At 37.7% G+C, this 23587-nt stretch overlaps 2 long non-coding RNA genes across 2 annotated transcripts in view; both read left to right on the top strand.

Moving 5' to 3' along the window:
• Positions 1 to 2987: 2987 nt before the first annotated feature.
• The window catches only part of LOC117674155 (uncharacterized), a 44485-nt gene continuing 23885 nt past the window's right edge, over positions 2988 to 23587 (top strand). The window contains exons 1-2 of the long non-coding RNA XR_015733736.1: positions 2988 to 3177; positions 22216 to 22274. This is a non-coding gene — a long non-coding RNA (uncharacterized LOC117674155). The remainder of the gene's footprint in view (positions 3178 to 22215; positions 22275 to 23587) is intronic.
• Positions 12909 to 22021, top strand: LOC117674154 (uncharacterized). Its single transcript, XR_004593715.3, has 3 exons — positions 12909 to 13056; positions 14351 to 14510; positions 21982 to 22021. It is a non-coding gene; the product is annotated as an uncharacterized LOC117674154 (long non-coding RNA).

Genomic DNA, 23587 nt, shown 5'->3' on the forward strand with positions numbered 1-23587 from the left:
GTTTCCAAATTCACTATAAATTATTTTGAAAAACTATGTAAATCCTGTGAAGTTAATGTATGCAATGCTCTGTGGGAATGACCTTGCGGAACAGGAGGGAGAGCCTCAGACTGGACAACTGTTGTGTTAAAAGGTATCTCAGCCCACAAAAGAAAAAAAGACTAAAGAGGCCGTGGGAAATGTCTCAGAAGGGACCTTCCTTAGTGTTTGGACAGTAAGTGTGAATGTGTCAAGGGCCCCAGTTATATTGCTAATTGGCCAAATATCCTTCTCCTATATATATTTAATTTGGATGTTTTTTAGAGCTCTTATTGGTTTTTATTGTTTTAAAATGTTTCCAATATTTTTAACTGTAATATATTTTGTGAATATATTATGCTCAGAGTCATTGAAATGGCTGACCATAAAAGTTGATTGATTGATTGATTGGATGAATAAAATAATAATAAAATAAAATAAAATATAAAATAAAGTAAAGTAAAGTAAAATAAAATAAAAAATAAAATAAAGTAGAATAAAATTAAAATAAATTAAAATAAAAGGAGTGGAGAAAGAAGGAGAGGGATGTGGAGAAGAGGAGAGAGGAGAGGGGAGAGGAGAAGGAAGGAAGGAGAAGGAAGTAGAGAGGGGAAAAGAGAGAGATAAATATATAGAACCATATGGTACAATTATGAAAATAATGCTTATAACTATGACGTACAACATTATGCATTTAAAAGAGACTATAAATGTATGTCGTTGCAAAACTGGAAATCTGATCTATTATAAAGAAAAATGTACAATAAATATATATATATAAAGAAAGACTTTCCGGCTTGCAAGATGCTTAATGTTAAAGTAACCTTACAATAAAAATACAGCTAGTACTCCTGGTCGTACTTCTTGTTTGAATTACACCACAGGACTAACAATACGGCTACTTTCCCAACCTGGCACACTCCAGATATATTGGGACTACAAGTCCCGTAACCTCCCAGCCAGCATGCCTGAATAGCATAGATCCAGAAGACCCCAAATGGGGGGCAGAATAATTTCATGTCACTAACAGAAGAAAATGTCCTCTCCTAAGGATAATGCTGAGGTTGCAAATGTTTTAGAGGTTTACTTAATAATGCTCCCAAATATGCCCTAAGAAAATGACTTTAGGGAGAAAATGTGATCTTATTTACATCCTATTTTGACAAGCACCAGTGATTGCTCATGCCAGATTTTTCTTGTCTTCTGTCAAGTAGACATGCAATTAATTAGTCTTTGAGCGGTAACCCAGCCAGACTTTTTAACCCAGAAGGAGCAAGGTCAGGCACTTAACATCATTTTAAGATTCTTGTTATGTGATCGGTGAGGCCAAAGGCTAAATAGTTCTGGCTAGCTGGCTGTGTACCTCTAGGTGGGTGAGAATTTAAAATGGAGCAAAAATATTGGAAAAATCTCATAATGTAAAGGCAAAGAAGTGGACAATAGCTTGAGTTTTATTAGTTGAATCTAATAATCTGTTAGTCTTAGTTAGCCAGCAACATGCAAATATTGTAGCGAGTGAGATCAGAGGGAAAGAAACCAAAAGCAGGGAATACAGAGAGTCATAACTATGTTATTAATGAGGAAATGTATGCAAATTAATTATGGTGACCATCCACAGAAAAGATTGAAATTTGTTATTTTTGCCTCAACAGATTAGCACAGCTGCCTGGCTAAAAAAATAAATATTACTTTAGCTGATTCTTTATCCGTATGTTTCTGACAGGTTCGTTCCAGAAATAATTGAAAAACAGAACCTAAAAGAATTTTTTCCCCCTTAACTTTGGCTTCAAAAGCAGCGATGACTAACTTTTATGTGCAATTCAGAATTTCAGCTCTAAAAAAACGGGGGAAGGGGGTGATGGGGAAGGAGAATGTGCTTGGAAAAATAAAAGCACCCCCTATTATTTAAGTGTGGAAATGATAAATTGTTCAGGGTCAGTGAATACTGAAACATGACCGCTTAATCCCAGAAGAGCCATCATGTAGGCAGGTTGAAATGTGCAAGGAATAGCGATGAAGATAAAAATAACAGAGTGGTTTAGCCCAGAAATGCCTAGTGTTAATTTGTTTTCCATGAACAGTAGACTTTCTGTAACCTTTAAATCTCAGTTTCCTTCGGTAGTTCAGCAAAATTCTCCTGACAAATATTAAAGTGGATTTTGTTGCTTAATACATTCATGCTTTTCTCTCTATCTCTCTCTATCACGTATCACCAACTGTAGGTTGCTTTCTGTAGTCCTTATAATAAGCATTATACAGCCCATTCCCTGGGGATCAGTCATCAATGAATGATGGCGAAAAGCAGCTCTGGCCAGCGATTTTCTTTTGATGAAATGGGAGAGCCTTTTAGAAAAAGAGAACAACCCCAAAGAAGGGGACATATTTTAATTTCAGTCTGAGAAAAAAGCAAACATTATTGGTATGAACAAACCTTTAAGTCTCCGAAAGGGAAAAGAAAAAGAATTAAGGAAGTCAAAGCAATATCATTACCATTTCCAAATACAAGTTATATTTTGTTGTCTCCTCTGGGATAGAACTCCTGTAGGCAATCAAAGGGGGACTTTGGGGTTTTGTGTGAAAGTGACAGGGTAGGCAGTTTTTCCCCTTGGAAATATTGGAAGCAGCAAATTGGCCAGTTTAGAACAAGCCTTGTATTAACATTGATGTTTTTTTCTTCTGGTTGGACATGTCCAGTTGGAGATGGGATGAAATCCTGGATTTCTCTGTCAATTTCTGTTGGCAACTCTCCCTTGTGGAATTTTTTTAAAATATAGATATTCTCTCTCTCTCTCCCTCCCTCCCTCCTATCTATAATCTATCTATCATCTATCTATCATTTATCATCTGCCATCTGTCATGTCTCTCATAATATAAGACATATATAATAAGTAGTTGCTGACTATCTCAGGGCTGGGAGGGATGCATCTTATTACCATAGCAACAGAGCTCACCCATTGTTAGGTGAGCAAGAGCAGCAACAGAATACTGGGAGATAGATGCATAATTGAACTTTAACATATTTAAGAGACAAACAAATTTAAGAGAGCGCAAACTCTCTCTTCCTTGCTCAGTTTGTCGTTCTTCCTATTTCTCACTATGAAGCAGGACGTGCTGTCTTTTCCTAAAATTCAGCTGGTTACTCAGCAGCTGGCTAAACAGGTAGGTCTTTGAAGTCTAGTAGAACTCATAAAAATGCTAATAACTAATAACTCTCAGCTTGAACAGTAATGAAGGAAAGGCCCATATTAAAAAGACGCCTGTGAGAGAATAGCTGCTTTGCAAATGTGGGCTGGTATCTCTGGTGCTTGTAGGTCAGCAGATTCATTTTAGGCTTCAAAATGGGAAGAGAAAGATCAGGGCTGTTATAATCCAGAGCTGTTATTGCCACGATGGACAAATAAGTGAAAAAGGTACCCCAAACTGTTGTTTTTTCAATTTCCACCCTCACCCCATGTACTTGCTTTGATCCCACTAGGTAAATAGCTAGAAAACTGAAAAATCCTGGAAAAGCACTCCTCTCCTTTAAAAAGAAAACCACGTTGTAAATCACTCCTTTTTAGTAAAGCAGAGTGTTCTGAGTTTGGAAACAGACCTGGGTCACAGACTCTATAGTTTTGGCCTTGCTTGCATTCTGGTTTTTTAAAATATTAAGGGCTTGCTTCTTGACGATATCCAACTTTGCTTTATGCCATGGAGTATGGAGACTTTTTTGAACGTTTCAATTCAACATTCGATTATTGTGGGTAAGAAGGATCCTAGGCCTCTGAAAGCAGGAATGGTTAACAAAAGTGTTCACCCTGCCTTGTATCACATTTTGCCCATCTGACATTTAATATAGGGGCCCCCTTAAAAAGCAAACAGACAGTAGATTGTGGTATTGACTTTAGTGTGGCACTTCCTAAATTTAGAAGACGTGCCACTCAAAAGTATTTGTACTGCACCACGGCAAATGTTTACTCTCCACTGCTGCAGGCATGCTGTCCTTGGGCAATACAAATTACCAGTTGTGAAGTTTCTTTTTAAAAAAATACACATTGCTACAAATACTGTATCTTAGAATGATTAATCAGACAACATACAGATGTGGGACTTTGGATAAGTGATAAGTATTGACACCATGAATATTTCCAGCATTAGAAACCAGAGAATAGAGAAACTGAAAATATGAAGTAATTAACTATGGGGGTATTCAGAAGGAGGACCTACCATATTTTTCAGAGTATAAGACGCACTGGAGTATAAAACGCAGCTTAGTTTTTGGGGAGGAAAATAGGAAAAAAAAAATCTGCCTACCAGGTATCCATCTGGCAAGCGTCCTTAGTCTGGTCAGCTTCAGCACGTTAGTTTGCTTCTAGGGCACAGCTGAGAGGAAGCAGCAATGAGAAAAGCACGCAAAGCACGGGGCGATTGCTTCACTCGGCTAGCGCCTAGTTAGGGCTGAAAAAAAGCTTCTAAAGTACAGCTGAGAGTCAGACCAAAGCATGGAGATTGCTTCACGCTAGTGCCTCATTAGCGCCTCGTTAGGGCTGGAAAAAAGCTTCAAAAAAGCTACATTCGGAATATAAGATGCACCTTAATTTTCAGCCTCCTTTAGGGGGGAGAAAGGTGCATCTTATATTCCGAAAAATATGGTATGTCATAAGCATATATTTTATTCTCCAGATTCTGTTTTCCATCATCAGTGCCTGCTGGTAGATTTGCCTTCTCTTATCCGCATGTGAAAATTATATCTAATAATGGATATATATATATGCATAGGAAATATATAAGATGAACAGGTTGGGTTTGTTTTATGTTTGCTCACCCACTTTTAAGTTCTTTTTAACCTGAGAATCAGGTTTCCTTTTTATTTCCTTTAAACCTGGAAGTCAGTTGAGATGAAAAAAGTCAGGGGCCACACTGTTCCATCTGGGTCTCTCTGTGTTAAATTTTATCAGTGAATTCATTATAGATAGTCCTCGAGTTACGGCCACGATAGTGCCCAATATTTATGTCGCTAAGTGAAACATTTGTTAAGTGATTTGCCCCCTTTTACAACTTTTTTTTGCCACGGTTGCTAAGCGAAGGATTGCATTGGTTAAGTTAGTAACACGGTTGTTAAGTGAATGTGGCTTCCCTGTTGATTTTTGCTCGTCAGAAGGCTGCAAAAAGGGATCACATGACCCCGGGACACTGCAACCCTCATAATTATGAGTCAGTTGCCAAGCATCCAATTTCTGATCATGTGACCACGGGGATGCTACAGCAGTCATAAGTGTGAAAAAATGGTCATAAGTCACTTTTTTTCAGTGCCATTGTAACTTTGGAATGGTCACTAAATGAACTGTTGTAAGTCGAGGGATACCTGTAATCCAAAGCAATTGCAATCACGTCTGATTAATTTAATTTTGTTCTTCCAGCCACTTGCAAAATCTTTCTATGTGGCCCTTATGCCACACTGCCTGTAACATATTGTGCAAAGGGGGATGCTGCCAGAAAAGTTGTCTCTCTCTGCCCTATTGCACTGTGTAGGTTTTATTTGTTAGCTGTATAGCCAACACATTTTAAAAGACACATATCCCTTAGCTATTTGTTAAATGCTTAGCATCCTAGTCGTTATTCACCAATAGAGTAAGTAGCTCAGCATGTGTTGTGACCTAGGCTTCCTGAGTCATTAAAACACACGAGTAGTCCCAAAAACTTCTTTTATTGCAACAGCTGTGAATTACGTTCATTCACAGCTGAGTCACAATTAGGTTGCAAAACGTCCTTCGAGATAATCACCAACCTTTATCTCCCTTGACACTCTGCCAAAGACCTACTTGGCAAAGCCACATGGATTCCAGAATCAAACAGAGATGCTGACTGGGAACAGAATTAACAATGTTGCTTTCCTACAAAGTGCCGACGTGACTTTGCTCCTCTTTTAAGCCTTATGGGAGGGGCCAATCATCTCCAGGCCTTACTCCCAAGTCGTCCCTTTTGTTTTAACTGTTCGTGCCTTCTGGCAGCTCTGTGCATGCGCGCACTAGGAACAGGCTCCTTCTGTTCCTCTGCCTCTCTGCTGTCTGACTCTGGAGGCTCCGGAGTCTGCGCATCACTCCCAGATGGCCCTGGCCCCATCTCAGCCTTCATCCGGGCCTTCCCCAGACTCCAGAACTGGCCCATGTTCCTCTCCAGCCTCCTCATTGTCCGACTCCACTGCCAGCTCCGCAGGCTGCTGGTGCACATTTCTTTGTACCATACTATGGTATACCGAAATTGTTGGGTTTCAGCTGAATGGGTCTTGAGTGGTTGAACCTTTCTGTCAACCATGCTTTCTTTCTTTGGTTCCATTCCTCTCCACGTTCACATAAACTCTACAGGAGGCAAAGGCAGACAGATAGTCCTATGTTGTACTTTCTTCCGAGCTTTAGAATTTATGGGTCCCAGAAGTCATAGATTATGGGAGCCTATTAATCTTGAGCAATGCAAGTCATTTTTAATGACAGATAAAATAATTTATTTGTATTCCTTCTTATCTCTATTGTGGCAGCAATTTTAACTTAAAATCAGCAGAAGGGCTAATGGAGGGAGAAGTGCTTTTTATACAAACATTTCTTGGCCAGGTGCAGGAATGTGATATTTATATGTTTTATCATATTTGTATAGATGTTCATCTCACACAGAAGAGTATCTCTGGGCAGTGCATAATTTACAAAAATCAATCATGGTTATGTGGCTGTTAAAAGTCACAAATTTATCAACAGGGATGTAGTTTTAAAAGGATTCATATGAATTGGGATATTAAAGGTTGGGAAACTCAGTAGCCGGAATCGTATTTACACATGTCATATTTTTAATTGCTTCAAGTCTTAATCCTAAAGTAAGAATTATAGTATTAATAGTTGGAGTTATTTCAGTTTCATCTGATTGTTTTGATGGGTTTGATTACAGCTGCTATATTTTTTGATGTTCATCTCAAATACCTGTGTCAAAAGACCAGGTGAACTGAAGCTTATACCATGTATCTGTTCTGGGGAATTTCTGCTGCCTGTTTAAATACTTGGGATTTAGGCCAAGAATATCTCTACTGACCCTTTGTATGATTTGGTCCTGATTCGAATAGAATTGTTTTAGTTTATGTAACTTGATTGCTTGAAACAGGTACATGTACATGTACAGGTACAGTACTTCCTGTACTGATTTAGTTTCCTATGGGGCATATTTTTTTAAAAAATCTACAATGTTTTGCCTAATCTGGAGGAAAATTATGCTATTGCTACTGGTGGGGGAACACAACATATTTTTTTTTCTAAGTGAAAGTCATTTGATTCAGTGTCTAATTTAGATTGGCCAGATGGAATCTCTGGTGACTGATCTCTGTAGGATGATATTGAAGAGCAGAGACTAGCTGTAGAAGTGTAGGCATATATGAAGTTATCAGGTATACCAGACAGTAGTGGGATTCAAATCTCATCACTACTGGTTCGCTCATGGGTGTGTGCATGCTTGCGCAGAAACATCCAGGTGGGTGGGTGGAGCCTCCTGCCACCGCTGCTACCAGTTCGCTCGATCTGGGGCGAACCGGTAGCAACCCACCCCTAATACCAGATCAGGAAATCGCAGAAGGCTAAATCTACTTTTATTGAGATTGGGTGTAATAGGGGAATCTTTCATGTCTGAACCACCTCTTCCTCCTCCTCCTCCTTCTCCTCCTGTAAATGGGGGAGGTATCTACATGAACTGCTTTTGAAGATTATCTCATTCTGGAATTTTACCAAAAATCTTTAACTTATTCTGGAATTAAAAAACACTTTTGCCCAGGTAATATCTTCTACATATCTCCATCAATGTCATGCTCCAAAATCCAAGACAGACATGTTGTAATTCTTCTAAGCAGATTTCCTTATTGTTCCTCACCTATACACAGCATCTTGCCAAACTAAACCACTCCCTGAAAGCATATACTCTGAGAACTACTAGGGAGGAGCTGTCTTCACCCCTGTTCTCTCACACTGAGTTGTCTCATACTCCTCTAGAATGTACTCCCTTCTCTCCTGGGAATTCAGACTGCATTCCATCACAATCAAGGACACTTTTCTTATTCCTTTGCAGCAGTCTTCAGAAAGCAAGCATTAATACACATACTTCGGTAGTTTCTGAATGTTCTTCTACTTTTGCCCATATTCTTGATTTAGCCCTCCAATATAAAATTGGAGAGGAGAATCTGCTTCGCCAAGTGAATCATCCCAGTGGTTGGCAGTGGCCTCAAGTTTAGAGCTGAATTTGTGGGCTAGTGAGTGACTCAACACTGAATGTGGTGTGGTTCATTTCCCGGTGAGATGAGATTAGGGAAAGTGAACGCTAGGTTTTAGTAAAACTGATAGCTTCCTGAATAGCTCCATACAAAGCTAAGGATGAAAGATCTGAGGAGTAACCTGGAATGCTGATTAAAAATAAGCAAATCCAGAATGGATGTTGCTTAAAGAAAGCAACATCATCTAAATGATCAGCTCTGGCTGCTGTGCACAAGTTCTTCATAGCTAAAAGGGCTCTATCCATTTTTAACAATGACTGATTCTGGTTGCATAAAGTGGAATGGTGGCTCTGCTGGGACACAGGCCCAAGATAAAAAAGTAAATTTGATTGAGTGAAATGTAAACATATGTTTCACTAAAACCTAACATAATGAATCCAGTAGTTTAAATGAGTAATCCCTATGAATTTCACAATTTCCAGTGTCTGTTTCATAAACCACATCACTGGCAGAAACTTTGGGAAGGGCCTCTGAAGCCACACCCAAGACTTGAGTGTCTAGGCTACATGGGTCTAAGGACTTGGGTGCTACATGTCTACTGAGAACCATTCATTGCAGGCTGGCAGGCTGAAGAGATTTGAGTTGAAAGGATTCCCCTTCTGCTAGTATTTTAGGGTAGAGTAGACATTGGAGGCTAGTTTTGAAGTTCTTCCTGATACCACCAACCATCCATGATCCTTGGCCCAAAGGTCGTGAATACTAACTAAAGTCCAGAACTCCAAGCATTTACTGGAAGGGGTGGTGCCTCTTCTACGGTTATAGAAGGGATGATTTGCTGTTTGAAAACACTTGCGTAAGCTAGTGAAGTTTTGTGTGTTGGCAAGAGGGGTTTCTTGGCACTGTTTTGATGGGGGAGAAGATAATCTCAAAATGCAAATCCGTCTGTGCATCATTTTCTACTTCAGAGTATTCAGAATGATGAACACTAGTTTTGGCTTGAAAAAAATGGATCTTCATGTGCAAAACTCATTCTAGTTCTCATTCCAAAGGAAGAAAAGCTTCCCAGGAAGTAATAGACAGGGTCATATGCCTGAAGGTGTTATATAAATATTGAGCATGCCTGTTTGTATAATCTTCACTACCTTTAAAAAAAACAAAAAAGAACCACGCATCTTTCATTTATTGTCTTTTCAAAGACTGGGAGACTTAAGATTGTACGGTATAAGTAGGTGCCTGTAACCAATTTATGATCACTTCCAGTGCAATTCTGGGAAAAGGGCTTTATTCGGGTTTTTTTTTTAAAAAAGAAAAATTGAAAAGCAAGCAGACTGGTAGAAAAGCACATCTGTTTTTGTAAAACACACACACGCTCACAAACACACATGCACACAGCCCCAAAAATACAAAACCATGGAACTTGGGATATCCACCCCCCTTTTCCGTGTGGTATTTTACTACCACATGGCTTTAATCCTACATCTGGGCCTGTTGTTTTATGAAATATTTCCCACAGATGATGTCAATTATACTTTTTGTCCCGGCCATCAATTTACGGACTCTTGGAATAAGACAAAATGAAACAACCAGAAAAAGATCAACTTATGTGGTCTACTCCCTGACAAAATTATAGTGCTGTGATACACATCTAAAATCAATAATTCTGTTAATGATTAACAGAAAACATTGCTTAGGTTATGAGCAGCAAAGTGGACCACACTTAGCAGATGTTTGGCTCAGAACTGCATTTTTTGTTTGCTGCATGTTTACCAGCAGATGTTCAGCCCTGTATTTTGAATTAGCTAGTGGTTGGTCTGAGTAAACCATCTGCCAGCAATGCAGGTGGAATGCTCTTAGTTTTGCAGAAAGGAAGAATACTTTTTTTCCTTCCTGAAATCCAGAATTATTATTCCAAAATGATTTGTGTGGCTGCTGTGATGGATATTGATACTGCTGTAAGTTTCTGAAGCTGAACCATAAACTGACTTAGACTAGATCGGGGTCTCCAACCTTGGCCACTTTAAACCTGGCGGACTTCAACTCCCAGAATTCCCCAGCTTTGCTGGCTGGGGAATTCTGGGAGTTGAAGTCCGCCAGGCTTAAAGTGGCCAAGGTTGGAGACCCCTGGACTAGATGACCTGAAGTACCTTAAAAGTCTCTGATTCTATAAAACTCACAGTCTCATGAACATAATTGCCTATTTGGTCTTTTCTCTGACTAAATCTAGATTGACTAGCTATTGCAGGTCTTGCTAGAGGTTCTGACTTTTTAATTCCCTGATCCTTCCGAAGTCAGCAAATGTTTTTTGGGGGAAAGCTTCATTGTTGTTGGAGAATTCTTTCAGCAGTACTGTTCTGTTCCCCAGGCATCTGGCTCCACTGGGAACAGGCAGATAAACTCTAGCAAACAGGTTTTCATACAGATCATTTATTAGGATATCCTCAAACAGACTTACAAACGTGATGAGTCATGGTGGGTCATGTTGAGATTCATCCTTATTTCATAATCTGTCCAATTTCCTAGTGTAAAATGATGGTAGTTCTGTCCCCCTGTTCAGAAAGCATGCTTCTCTCTTCTGTGGTAGTTCAAAATGGCCAGGTCTTTTTTCTGTACCCAGGCAGAGAGCCTCTGTAGCCAATCAGACACACAGATATGGTCACATGTCATGGACTACATTTCCCATAATACAATCTCTCTCTCTCTCTCTCTCTCTCTCTCTCCATCTCCCACAATGCAATCTCTTAAGGAGACAGCTCTTAATCCTTAAGGTAACTAATTCACTATGACTCACTATCTGTAACAGCACAAGTACACTAGTGTACAAGAGCTACATGCACCCATTACTCAAGCACAGCATCATGTATGCCATTTCCTTCACTCCCTTTAACACTTACAGTACTCCCTTGGATCTGACATAATAACACATTCTCTGTACAATTCACAAAATCTTATATATTATGTACAACTCTTTCCCTTCCCTTCCCCTCCCCTTTTCCCTTCCCCTTCCTTCCCTGTTTAAATGGTTATTCTGATAATTATAATCATAGTATGGCTGACTGTAATACACCTAACAGATGTTTTTGCCATTTGGGAAAAAAGAGAGGGTAAAGAGTTGAAGGTCTTTGGAAGGATCTTATCATGGAAAAAGGCCAGGATCTGCCCATCTGTATATTATCGGACCCTTTTAATGGGAGATGTCAAGAGACAAAACTTTGGAGCCTTCTGTATGCAAAATATCTTACATTACCATTGACTCCTATCAGCATCGGTGCTTCTATATAAACAATTTTTATTCGGAAATGAAATGAGTACGTCGGGGATATTGCACCTATTAATGTTAAAAATAGTCTCCAGCTCTTTGCCAATGCTTAAGTGTTCTTATTTTTTCTCTCTCCTTTTTTAAAACTTTCAGCTTTCTCTTCACAAGTAGGGGGAATCAGGAAGCTATGTGTTCCTGGCACATTGCTTTTTTTTCATACTGGCTTCCTGAGAACAAAAGATCTGCCAAGGAAATGGCAGAGATGATGCTCTGTAATACTACTTAAAAACAGTGAATTACACACTTACAAGTTCCTTGGATGTTTTTTTTGACTCACAAATTCAAATTGTGTCATCTCCATTCCATTCTAAGAGAAGCAAAGATACATTATTCTCATATTGCAATTATTTCCTAGCCTTCTTCAAGCCTTAGTAGGCTGGCAATGTTAGATTGCTTTTCATACTCAAGATGCAATAGATACATCTAAGAAACTGATATGGTGGATGCAATGGAGAAGACTTCTGCCTACTATTGTTTTGAAGACCTCTGGCCTTGTGTTTCTCCAAGTGCAGGTCACAACCCCCAGGGCAGTCAGGAGACAATAAATGGAGAATTGCTAGGGAGTACCTTCTGATTAAGGTCTCTGAGCAAGCTTACTGGTTTGACGCTAAAGCATGTTGAATGCAAAGCAGTTCAATGGCTCTTGAATTTTGAATGAAACCTGAGTGTGATTTTTGTTTTGTATTCAATACACTAGGCTTGCCCTGAAAGGAGAAGCAAATGTTTGGAAGGTGCAACACTTCAATGCAGAACTCTATCCTTTTAATCCTTTTTTTAAGTCATCATTTTAATGTTTACTGGTTTTTAATGCTTGGAAGCCACCCAGAATTGCCTTCAGATGCGATGGGCTGCACATAAGTCTAATAAATAAATAAATAAGTAAATAAGTAAATAAATAAATAAACAAACAAACAAACAAACAAACAAACAAACAAACAAATAACAAATCAATCAATCAATCAATCAATCTAAGCAAATAAGTAAGTGAAGCTGTGCTGGGAGAAAGAAAGAAAGCACCCAAAACAGCTTAGAACTTGTCAGTAGTTTGTTAACTGTAACATCTTTAGCGGACTTAAAGAGAAGTTGATTCGAGGCAAGGAAACAGTCTCCCATTCATCCCCCCCTTTCTTCAAAATGAAGCCCCAATTTCAGAAATAATGCAAAAGTGAACAAACCCCTTTTAAAAATAAGGTTTTGAATTTTATTAGGGTTCCCCCCCCCAGTTATTTTCAATGATTTGGTTATATTTTATAATATATGGTCTCTACCTTTTACATATTCAATTAAATTATTAAAAGGCCATTATTTATTTGTTTGCCCAACTTTTTTTTCTTCCTAGTGTTTTCCTACAAGTTCAGAGTCTCCTTTTTTTGGATCAACCAAATGTTGATTCATTGGTTGCAACAGGAATTGACGGACTGGTTTGTTGCCCGAGACTGAGGTTGCGAACTGAGACAGAGCAACTGGCCCAAAGTCATCCATCCATCCAACCTTCATACTTAAAGTGGGACTAGAACTCACAGACTTCTGGGTTTCTAGCCTGATGCCTCAACCATTCTTAATCTTAATCTAACTCTAACCCCAATGAAATCATTACTTTCATTTAGGGGGAGCATTTTACACACATTCATTTTGTAATTTTGGCACAAACCACAGTTTGTGTATCCTTGTCTCAATCTGTGAATTCAATTTGTGCTCACAGTCTGGATCCAAATGAAAATGCATCACGTGTTTCCAACTCTTGCCTATTTCTTTAATTATTGTTATGATGGGTATCAAATGCATTTGTAACACAGAATATGTTATGTAAAGTTAGTCATTGCACATGCTTAGCTGTTGACAGTTCTAGAGTTTATTTTATTTTTAAGACAGAAAATACACAACATTTTTTTTTTCTTGAAACTTGCAACTATTGTATTTCTTACAAAACCAAAAGAAAAATCTGCTTTTAACTTTGGGGTTTGAGGATTAGATTGGATTGGATTAAAGAAATATTGTAGCATTTTAAATACAAGACTATTCGTATTTGACAATTTGTTATATGTTAGACTAAAGTTAATATTTTATGAATATGGTATGTTAGAAAGTTGATTACTAGTATTTTAAATATTGGTATTATTTGCTTAAATTTAGAGAGAGGTTGTTGAATCATTATCTCTAGATTAAAGAGAATCTTTGTTATAATTTTTTTTGTTATCTGTGACTTTTAATTTGTTTTGCTATTTCCTTTTCCTTTTATGTTAGCTTGTATTATACTGTCTGCTTTTGAAATTTAATAAAGATATTATAAAAAACTAACTGGAACATTTTTTAAAATGTTATGTGATGATGCATAATAATGTCTGCAAATATTTGGGATTATTGGGTTTTTTAATTGTAAATACTTATAAAAGCTGCCTAATGTTTAAGTTGTCAGGACATTCCTGTAAGAATGTTCCTGTGCCTCCAGAAAACATAAGAACTTTGGATGTACTTTGTTTAGTTCAAAAAGAGTTCAGATGAGGCATGCTGGAGTCAAGGAAAACCAAGAACTGATTTTTTAAAAGTCTTATTTTACAATATTTCAATGCAGTCTTTTTGCAACATGAATGTAAAAATTGCTATATATATATATATATATATATATATATATATATATATATATATATATATATATATATATATATACTTTTCGTAGGTTTTATGTCTGTTTTTCTTTTAGCCAGGTTTTTCCTACGTAAGCAAGATTTTTCTACCACCCTAGCTCAGTGGAGTCACATCCACTCGATCCAGAATCGAGAAAAATCTTGGTTACGTAGGAAAAACCTGGCTAAAAGAAAAACATATATATAAACATACAGGCCAGGCTTGATTATTGAGTTTTTACCACCAAGTTGATGTCAACATATGGATATTCTCCATGATGATTTATCTCTAACCTGATCTTTCCACCCTTCCGATGATGTATTCATTGCCATTGTAAGTGAATCCATCCATTTTGCTGCTGATCATCCTTTTCTTTCCTTCCATCTTTCCCATCATTAGAGCCTTCTTCAAAAAGATAATGTGTCCGAAGTCGGATAATTGGAACCTGATCATTTGTGGCTCTAGTGAGAACCCTGGTTCAATGGTTCATTTATAAGTAAGGCTTAAAGGAGGCTAACTCCATTCCTTCTGTTTGAGATACAGAAATGGTTGAAAAAACGTGCTTGTTTTACTGTCCACTTTAATAGGTCATTATTGTCAAGACTTTTTCCTCTTACAAATATTTTCTTTCCATGCACACATGTCCCCTTGTTATTTATTAACATAGATTGACCAAAACCCATTTTCCTAAATGCACATTGCTCTTCTTTTAGAGTCTGATGTGTAAATTTCCACAGGGCATACTTTTTAAAGCCAGTCTCTTGCTCTCATTTCTGCTTCAAAGCAGAGACAGTTATTGGGAGCAGGTTTTGATGCTAACACTAGGCTACTGTAGAATCTGGGGGGAGTGGAGTACCCCAAATGTTTTCCAATGGAATTCTTCTCATTCCCTCACATGCCTGCTGAATTGGACTTTTCGCTGCTGCAGCAGCTGCTAGACTCTCTGAAAGGACGACTCTGTTCCTTGGAGGCAAACTGACCATAGCAAGGAAAAGCGAGTGAGGGTACCATTTACCCACCCCTCAAAAGGAAAGAAGAAACCATAGAGGCTTGGAGGTTAATAGTGGAAAAAAATGGAGTGAAGAAAAAACAAGACTAGGCACTATCTCATAAAGAGAAGCTCTGAGTTGAAGGCAAGAAAGGAGAAGCTGAAGTAATATTGATCTAACAGAATAAAAGTGTTGGAAGGACCCTTGGAGGTCTTCTACTCCAACCTCCTGCTCAAGCAGGAGATCCTATACCATTCCAGACAAATGGCTGTCCAATCTCTTCTTAAAAGCCTCCAGTGATGGAGTGCCCACAACTTCTGAAGGCAAGATGTTACACTGCTTAATTGTTCTCACTGTTGGGAAATTTCTCCTTAGTTCTAGGTTGGTTCTCTCCTTGATTAGTTTCCATCCATTGTTTCTTGCCTTGCCTTCTGGTGCTTTGGAAAATAGGTTGTGACAGCCCCTCTTAATAGAGTAGAATAGAATAGAATAGAATAGAATAGAATAGAATAGAATAGAATAGAATAGAATAGAATAGAATAGAATAGAATAGAATTTTTTTATTGGCCAAGGGTGATTGGACACACAAGAAATTTGTCTTGGTGCATACGCTCTCAGTGTACATAAAAGAAAAGATACATTCGTCAAGAATCATAAGGTACAACACTTAATGATGGTCATAGGGAACAAATAAGCAATCAATCATATTAGGAAACAGTCAATATAAATCTTAAGGATACCAGCAACAAGGTTACAGTCATAACATTAGTGACAGCCCTTCAAATATTGGAACGTTGCTATCATATCACCCCAGTCCTTTTTTCACTAAACTAGACATATCTAATTCCTGCAACCATTCTTCATATGTTTTAACCTCTTTGCTCTTTTCTGCATTCTTTCCAGAAACTCAACATTTTTTTTTATAATACGGTGACCAAAACTGGATGCAGTATTCTAAGTGTGGTATTACTAAGGCTTTATAAAGAGGTAGTAACACTTCATAATGAACTAATGTTAATATTATTATTACTAATTATTACTAAATTAATTAGTATTAAAGCGTTACTAATATTTCTGAAAGGAAACCTATGTTTCCTCAGTCCATATTTGAATATTTAATATTCACATCTTGAGTTGTTGCTGACATTGGAAAATTCTCTCTAATGTGATTTTCCAAGTTTGTCACTTTCTGTGGTAAAACCTGAAAATAAAAGTGGTAAAACTTGAAAATAAAAAAATCCATTTCTTGTTTTCTGCTTATTGTAAACTTACTATTTATATTATTGTAACAATAAATAATGGATTATATCTTGTAAATATAAGGACTGTTTTCTCTACGGATTTGGAAGCAGTCTTTTGATGGAACTATTACGTTTTTGTCACCTCTGAACATTAGTTCTTATATAATTACTTTTAATTTCCCAAGACATAAAACTTACCACTCAAATGAATTTGGGCCATCTTAGTTTATATTTAATATATATCTGCTCCATTTATTTTCTCTTGAGCCTTTAGTGTGTAGCTTGGCTATAATAAAAAATTTATTTATTTATTTATTTATTTTGTCGCATTTTTATGCTGCCCAACTCCCAAGAATAAAACATAATAAAATAGCATTTTAAACAGAACCTTTTAAAAAATGGTCTCCAGAAAAGGAGATATATATATATATATATATATATGTTTTTGTAGATTTTCATGGGTAGAGGTATGCAAGTTTTGGTGTATTCAGGTCTTACACGGGAAAAGACCCGAATACACCAAAACTTGCATATATATATGTGTGTGTGTGTGTGTGTGACTCCACTGAGCTATGGCTGTAGAAAAATCTTGGCTACGTAGGAAAAACCTGGCTAAAAGAAAGCCCCCAACCAATCAGAACACACCTCCACCCAATCAGAACACAGCCAAGCTCCCACCCAATCAGTTCACACCCCCACTGGCAGTTAAAAGGAAGAAACAGCTGCGATCACATTGCTCCTAGAAGCACGAAGCCGAAAACACCAGCCTGAAGATGACGAATGAGACTTCGTCGAAACGTCGCCAAGACACTTCCAATTTTACGCGAGAGAAAACCTGAATAACCAAGGACCTACATACAAACACCCGCGAAAACGTCAGAAAACATATATATATGTCAGTTAGTCAGTCAGTTAGTGCAAAATGACTGCTGACATAAGCCTGATGATGGCAGATGGGATTCTGCCGAAACGTCGCTTCTACCCTTTTAGGGATATATCCACAATTACACGGGAAGAAACCCGAAATATTAACTATACACACACACACATATATATATATATATATTCGTAGATTTTCACGGGTACAGGTATGCAAGTCTTGGCATATTCGGGTCTTTTCCCATGTAAGATTGAGAGTATCTTGGCAACGTTTCGATGAGGTCCCACTCGTCATCTTCAGGCTGCTGTCTTCAGCTTTGTGATTGTGCTTTGCTCGCACAGGCACAAAGCCGAAGACACGAGCCTGAAAATGATGAGTGGGACCTCATTGAAACTTTGCCAAGGTACTCTCAATCTTACATGGGAAAAGACTCGGTGATGAGAAGAGAGTTTTGCCTCCTAATGTTGTTTCCTCCCCCCCTGAAGCTGCTAATAATGACACAGGAAAAAAAGGCCAATAAAAATCTGAAGGGAGAATCTAAAGGGAAGATGAGTAGCAGAAAATGAGAAACTGGAAACCTCAAAACAAGAAAATACATGGGAACCGGTTGATATGGATTTCACATCCAGGGTTTTTTTTTTTCAGGAAAAGCTATAATAGTAATATCACAACAATTTGATGGACCCCAAAGTGATAATAATAGAATAATAGAGTTGAAAGGGACCTTGGAGGTCTTCTAGTCGAACCCTCTGCTGAAGCAAGAGACCTTATATCATTTCAGACAAATGGCTGTCCAATCTCATTTACACAAGAGGAAAGGCTGCTATCCTAGGCTTAGAATACTTCAACCCATCTATCCATTAACTCCTGATAAGCTATGGTTGCTACCTTACTTATTATGGCATGGATATACATGAAAGATGTGGCACCACAGTTAAGAAATGGAACAAGAAATGGAAGAGGATAGCCATAAATGATCAAAGGGCCTTCAGAAGAAAAGAGGAAAGATTTGAGACCATTTAATTTAATTTAATTTAATTAATCATATTTCTATGCCGCCCAACTCCCAAGAGACTCTGGGTGGCTTACAACAAAAATAATACAAACAATGAACATAAGTTTTTTTTTTAAAAAAAAACATTATAAAAGCATTTTAAAAACATTAAAAACACATGCACACCATCCATGGCTGGATCTCGCAAGATTGAACAGCGAGATCAGCCAGGTCTTCACCGCTTTCCGGAAGGCCAATAGGGTGGGGGGTGGTCCGGACCTCAGGAGGTAACTGGTTCCAGAGAGCTGGGGCAGCCATAGAGAAGGCCTCCCCCGCAGGCCCGCCAGCCAGCATTGTTTAGCTGACGGGACCCGGAGGAGACCAATCCTGTGGGATCTTACCGGTCGCTGGGAGCTATGCGGTAGAAGGCGGTCTCGAAGATAGCCTGGCCCTGAGCCATGTAGGGCTTTAAAGGTAATAACCAACACCTTGAATTGTGCCTGGAGACCAATAGGGAGCCAGTGCAGCTCGTGGAGAATTGGTGTAATGTGGGTGCATTTAGGTGCACCCACGATAGCTCGCGCAGCTGCATTCTAAGCATTTAGCTTAGAAAAGACAAATAAGAGAGGTGCTTTCTGTTGTGTTTGGCTATAACTCCAAGTGGAATGGTTCAGTCATTGATGTCAGTGATACGAACAACATAAAATGCAGATTAGAACCAAGAGATGTGTTCTGTAATAAGCAAGGAATTTATTAATTAAAGCCAGCACATGTCTTAAGAGCGGAAGATATCTTTTCACGAAAAGAAAAAAACTTTAAAAAAAGTGGGCTGCTTTAATGAACAATAGAGAGATGACGAGCTTCTTTCAAATCATTTTTCAAATGTTTATTCATTTCAGGGGAATTAAATTATCTTCCCCTCTCACTTCAAACTCATGGCTGTTTGAAAGCATGAAAATCAAAGACAATGGGGAACATTCAGGAACAAGGTGCACCCTATTGCAAAAATGAGGGTAAACATTGATAATAACTTCATGTTTTGGGGAGACCTGACAAACAAGTGAGTTGGGAGGGTTTTTTTGGTTGCCATGCCACACAAAGAAACATTGCACAAGTGCATCAGTTTAAGTAAGTCATGTTCTCTTAGGAACCTGATCTTCCCTTGTTAAACCTAATTCAGATGAAACAATGAAGTTAAAAAGAAATGTCGCTTCATTATGCTCTTTAAATGCTACAATAATTTTAGTAAGTGCCTCTTGGCAGAAGCAAGCTCACATCATTAGTTCCATTCCTGGTTGCTTTTAACTTTCTTTCCCCTTTACATGGCCTGACTTGACAGAACAACAAATAGACTGTCCATCTGTACACATTTATTAGAGAATTTACAATCTGAGATCAAGGGAAAGAGGCTCATCACAAGGCTAGTGAGAGTTCCCATTTGTAGATTTTATGACCTGCCTTTTATAATAATGACAGCTAACAAAAGGTTGAGGAAGTAAGTTCATTAGACATAATTGCAATAACTTGATATATCAGATAGCAGGTCATTTACTGTCAACATAAACTATTGTTATTTGTTGATCTTTGCTAATCCAGCCCAAGTATCTCAGTTGCAGGCCTTCTAAATCAGTTATTTTCAGTCATTCTGGCAGTAAGGGAGGAAAGGTCTATTAGAGGAAACTGTGGATAGACAATATTCATCTGGTTTTTAGTAGTCACACTGCTTGATATCCAAGTTTAGCAAATTAGAATCAGATTGAGTAATAATGAGATCCGTAAGGTGTATGATCCTCACAAATGTACCACAACCTTCCCTGAGCAATTTTGCATGAGATCAAATAGCATAGGAAATAATGGCTGAAGGTGTGTGTTTGTGGGTGGGTGTAACGAGTTGGATGTAATATTATGGATTTTATTTAGGCTTGTTCCAAGTAACTTAGTGTAGGAAGTTAGCACCCATCCCTTTCCTAGAGGAATGAAATATTTTGGGAAATATTAAAAAAGCAGAATATTATGTTTCCCTGGATGAGAAATGGAGAAGCATGTTTTAAAAATGAAGCAGCCCCCACCCTTTGTCAATGGGTCAGAGGCAGAAACTCAATCTTTGTCAATGGACCATCATCTGCAACACAATAGGACCCATCTAGCAACAGAAACTAACACAATAGGACCCATCAAGCAACAGAAATTCACCACATGGCACCTGGGAAGATTACATCAGCCAGCAAGGCTAGCTAAAACCCCCACCCCCTGGAGTCTGACAACCAATCAGGATACTCTTTCTGAGCCCCAGGAAGTTCAAAGCCAGAGAGGGCATAAAACCCGGGGACTCACTGCCTCTCGTCCCTTTTTCTGTTCAGGAACTCAAACCATGTGATCCTGTCCACCATTAAACTATCTTTCCAAGCAGTCTCCATGTTTCCAGTGTCTTTTTCCCCACTTGAAGCTGAACCCAGAAGGATATTTCTTCCTACATTAGAAATAATATTCACAACATATTTATCATCAAACATTTTTCTACTTTGAATAGCAAAAGTTAAAATTCAACTTGACTACGATCCAGCACAGAGGTCTCCAACCTTGGCAACTTTATGACTTGTGGACTTCAATTCCCAGAATTCAATGCATGTTGGCTAAGGAATTCTGGGAGTTGAAGTCCACAAGTCATAAAGTTGTTAAGGTTGGAGATCCCTGAGCTAGGATATGTTAGAACAGTGTTTCCCATACGCTGGATACGAACCTATCATTTAGATTTGTTAATCTTCCATAAATTCGCGACCTTTTCTCATTCTCTCTACTTGTCTCTGGGTGATAAATGAAAGACTGGAATGTGAAGTTATTAGAAAAAGATTAAATGGTTGGTGTTTTATGAATTTTATGAGTTATCATATTAAGCTAATTTCTATCTTCATTCAATCAGATACTTTTTCATTGTTCTGTTTTCTGGCTCTGCCTATTGTTTTTATGAAATTGTAAGCTTTAGTAGGACTCATATATTAGATTTATATATTTTATATCAGTGATTCATGATATGCTAAAGTAATTCTGTAATTACTATAAAGTAATTTAAACAAATGGAATCAGATCATTGTGGATCTGATTCACTTACCTGAGTTTCAGCTATACTTTAAATACATATGGTATATAAGATCCCATATCAAAGATTCAACATATACCTTTGAACAAGAAAAAGATTCTTGTGCACAAATTGTGAATATGCATTATTTGAAAAAGATTTACAAATACATATATAGACTATAAACTGTTTATATACCAAAACATGTCACCAAATTGGTAGATTATCAGTAGATGTCAACTCTTAACATCTCCAGACTCTGGAGAAGCTTTATTTTGGTTTTAGAGCTGAAGATTATTGATTTTAATTTCACAGAATTATAGAATTGTGGAGCTGGAAAGGATCACAAGGACCATCTAATACAACTCTCTGCAATGAGCATGAGAACCAATTAAATATTTTAATTTTTCATTACTCTATACTGGAATGATTACAAATATTTTAGAAACATAGAAAACTGACCGCAGAAAAAGACCCAGCAGTCCATCAACTCTGCCCTTTGAGGGGATGCCCCCCCCCATTTTTTGGTTTTCTTTTTAAATTATGTATTGATTATTTTTTAATTATCATTTTTTATACTTTATTTTATTTGATACTTTATACTTCTTGATCTTTCTTCCCCAGCAAACTGAAGCTGGAGTTACAATGCTTTCAGGAGATGGCTAGCAAAAGGATATAGCACTGAATGGGCCAATATATCACTTGTTTTCAAGGTATTGGAGGTCATATAGCTGATTTTAAAGTAAAGCTAATTTTGGCCACTTGAATAAAACTGTTGCATTCAAGTGTCATAACAAGGCACTATTCTTTTGTGATCTTTGTTTCGCAATTATTTTAACCAATTATTTTTATCAACAGCTATCATCATCATTGACTAATTCTATTTTTATTGTAAGCAGAAATCTCTCTGGATAAAGGTATGTATTTTTCTCATGTGGTATGAATTGACTTATAATTTTAACTGACAATCATGTTTTAGCAAAAGAGCCAACTAAGTCTAAGTTTAGATTTTGTGGTGGATTTTTGAACATAAATGCAACATTTTCTGGCTTTCTGGTGAGCTTCCTTGGCAGAGGGGCAATTATACTAAAGTAGCCTTGACTAAAACAACTATTCTTTGTAGAAATGTTAGCACATTTGTCTTAATGTGAGACACCTCTTTACGAAGGTGAAGAATCCCCCCCCTTTTGGGGACACACACACACACACACACACACTTAACATTTTCTGCTTTCAAATCAAATCATCACTCTCTTTCCAAGGGTCTCTTAATGTGAATGTTAACTTGCTTTCCAACCTGCTAATAATTTTGGTAGGAGGAACCCAAAGGATATGACTTTTGGGTGTTCATTTTCCTTCCATTTTCCTTAAATTAAAATTAAATTAAATTACAAGAAAAGACCTATTTAAACCATCTGACCAGAAAATGCTTTTATATTGTTACTGCAGATGAAAAATGGCTTTCAGCTTTTTAGTTAAGTAAATCAGTAAATCAGAGCAAAATAAATATTTTCTGGCTGCACACGCTTCTACATCATAGAGGGGCAAAATATTGACATGTCTCACCATTTTCATTTTAAAGTAAAACATGTTTTTTTCCATATACTGGTATAAAAACAAGTCCAAATAGCCCAAGGGGTTTCTGTTTTCAAAGATGGAAATTTATATTACAAGATGTTTTGAGTCTTACAGGTGTAAAAAAAATCTTTCACAACTGGATGGACATGAAAATTCTTTTTTTTAGTTAAAAGGTCATTTCTTCACTTTTTATGTTGGAGGAAATCAAAAAGGTTGGCTTGCATGCTCCATTAGAATTCCCATCCCATCGTGAATGTACAAAGAGTTTTGTAGATTGACAGCAAATATGCTCGAATCTGGTCTTCACAGTGTGACCTAGGTCTCCTTTAATAGTTATCATGAAGAGATCTGTTACACTTTCTGAATACTTATGGGGTTGGGTGTTGGCAAGAGCATGTGGATTTCTTTGAAAAGGGATGATATTTTCTTCTAACTAGCATAAAACTCCCAAAGCGCCAGGAAACACATGCACACACACACACACACACACACATATATATAAATTCTGAGGTTTTCGTGGGTGTTTGTATGTAGGTCTTTGGTTATTCAGGTTTTCTCCCACGTAAAATTGGAAGTGTCTTGGCAACGTTTTGACGAAGTCTCATTCGTCATCTTCAGGCTGGTGTTTTCGGGTTCGTGCTTCTAGGAGCAA

Source organism: Pantherophis guttatus, chromosome 1 (genome assembly GCF_059756535.1).
Source record: "Pantherophis guttatus breed Tessera chromosome 1, ASM5975653v1, whole genome shotgun sequence".
Taxonomy (NCBI): Eukaryota; Metazoa; Chordata; class Lepidosauria; order Squamata; family Colubridae; genus Pantherophis; species Pantherophis guttatus.